The 2765-nt window shown below is 39.4% G+C and overlaps 1 pseudogene; it reads left to right on the forward strand.

The window, feature by feature from the left end:
• Nucleotides 1-553: 553 nt before the first annotated feature.
• On the forward strand, nt 554-671 carry LOC124597226 (annotated as a pseudogene).
• The last annotated feature ends 2094 nt before the right edge of the window (nt 672-2765 follow it).

Here is a 2765-nt window from a genome sequence, read left to right on the forward strand (position 1 = left end):
TGCCTTTATGTACATTCAAGTTGAATATTGGCCAGTAACACGCTTCTTAAATATTTTTCAGATCTGAAGATGGCAATTTAGTGTGCTGAAACTCGCTATCTTTGTACAAATGTTCGCGATCTTGGCTAATAGAGTATTCCCACAAGGAGACTACAGAATCCATAATTATGCAGGTAGATCTCTTTTGTAGAACAGAAAATGTCAGGTGATAGCAATATTTTCTAGTCCTCAAACAGAAGGGATGAAGATGCGATACAGTGAAGGAATACAGTAGGCACCGCAGAAGCTACTAAACACCCTAGAAAAGAAAGATTTCGAGGATGCTTTTAAAAAGTGGCAGAAGCTTTGAGATCGGTGCATTTATTCCCCAGGGAACTATTTTGAAGGTGACGGTGTAGATCCCCAAAAGGTAATAATTTTAATCAAAATAATTTGGGAACTTTAGTGTACCACATCGTAAATTTCTGGGCATTGTAGCGAAATGAGCGGTACTAAATGAAAAAATCGGAACAGAAGAGAATTTAAGAATTTCACTCTTGCTATTACGGAAAGAGGCAACGGCCTTGCCGCAGTGGATACACCGGTTCCCGTCAGATCACCGAGTTTAAGCGCTGTCGCGCGTGGTCGGCACTTGGATGGGTGACCATCCGGGTCGCCATGTGCTGTTGCCATTTTTCGGGGTGCACTCAGCCTCGTGATGCCAACTGAGGAGCTACTCGACCGAATAGTGGCGGCTACGGTCAAAGAAAACCATCATAACGACCGGGAGAGCGGTGTGCTGACCACACGCCCCTCCTGTCCGCATCCTCATCTGAGGATGACACGTCGGTCGTATGGTCCCGATGGGCCACTTGTGGCCTGAAGACGGAGTGCTTTTATTACGGAAAGAGTCTGAGAGTTATGTGATGTGATAAGAAGTGAGGATATCCACTAAATGGACAAGGAAAAGAATATGAAGAAATCGCTGGCTAGAAGAGGGATGGGATGATAGCACATGATTGGAGACACCAGAAAATAGCTTTTATAACACCAGTGGGAGACGTAGAAGGCAAAAACTGTCGGGGAAAACAGGGATTATAATAAATCTAAGAAATAAGTGAAGACATTTAGTACTGCTCTGAGATGCAGAGGTCGGCGAGAGAGAGCCGATCGTGACGGGCCACCGTATCATACCAGTCAGAAGCTCATGAAGCGAAACGTTAGAAAACACACAGTTGAAGATGGAATTTGTATTTTCAGAATGGATTATGTTTTTAGGTGAACTTATTGATAACGCGCAGCTATTGGGAAGTTTTTTCCTTCAACCGCGAAGCGAATATTTTATCACTGTCTATGAATGATTTTTCGTAGGGAAATACCTACAGGTTGTTCAACTATCCTAGAAGAACACCGTATAACATTTGTGTCTTCATTGATTCCCTTCTAGAATTCGCTTGCCCAGCCAGAAGTAGGAGGCTCTACTGTTTAACGCAAAATCCGAACTACACTGTAACGCGGATTTTTTCAAAACAAGAAACATTAGTTGCTAAAGTGCGTTTTTCATTGAATAATTTATCAACATCTTATGTAATAGTTCTGTGCAGCTTTCAGAAACTTAAAGAATACGACTCTGAGAACAAAAAAATCTTATGTAGAAATTTCATCATTGAGGATGGAATTTTCGATACTTTCTGATTGTAATTTGGTTGACAAGTACATCACAGTATCATTGGCTTACCTCTTGACGTTCTAATTATAAATGCCGTGTCGAAATGTTTCGATGGCAACATGTCGTTCAGACACGTCTGATATTTAACGTTTACTTTTGATCTTTGCACTTGAATAGTTCTACAGCTGAAATCCCGATAACGACATCAATAAATAACGAAAACGTACTGTCAAATAGTGTCAATGATTTCATATAAAACTATGTTATAATTGACGCCCCAACAAGGGAAAAACGTATGACGTTTACATGTTCTATAGCGAATGGAATTACCACATATAAACACCAGGCAATGAAAAAGTCGAGTGGATGTTTTAAATTAACACAGTTAAAGTACGGTATACAGTGGATAGGAACTTCAGATATTGTCGGATCAGTTATATACCGTAGGCTATTAAGTGTAACATAGATGGTCAATACAATACTGCCACAATTAATCTTATCCGCGGTAAAGGCGACGTGGAAGAAACAAATCATGTGCGAATGCACAGTCATGATCATTTTCACAACGACTAAATTAGAAATGACGCGAACTGGAGCGACTTTGTCACATTGAATTTGCTGACTGGACACATAAACATGATGTAAAACTCTGATATCTTGATAACGCCTCCCTCACGTAACATATCAGACTGTTACTCTTCTTAGAATCTGCAAAACATTTCGTACTCCATTCAAATTAGTAACGTTCAGAACAACAAGTTAACAACAACGAATACAACAAAATAGTGAAGCTGTTAGAAAATAACGATGACAGTTTTAATTTGATTATTGCCATTTTGGTTAACTAAGGTTTGCTCAAAACCTTTTCTAATTCTCTGCAGTCCATTTAGCGATTTAAATTACAGTAAAATAATGGTTTGAACTTTTATGAATATATGAAATAAATTCGCAGTTGTGAATATAAACAACGATCAGTTGTATAATGAAATGATGACAATGAAAATTTGTGCGAGACCGGGACACGATCCCGGATTTTCCGCTTATCGTAAGCGGTCGCTTTACCATTTTTTGTCTTTCTTTTCTTTGTTTTTTTTTCCTTGTCCTTCGATCCTGGCTG

The sequence above is a fragment of the Schistocerca americana genome, chromosome 2 (assembly GCF_021461395.2).
Source record: "Schistocerca americana isolate TAMUIC-IGC-003095 chromosome 2, iqSchAmer2.1, whole genome shotgun sequence".
Taxonomy (NCBI): Eukaryota; Metazoa; Arthropoda; class Insecta; order Orthoptera; family Acrididae; genus Schistocerca; species Schistocerca americana.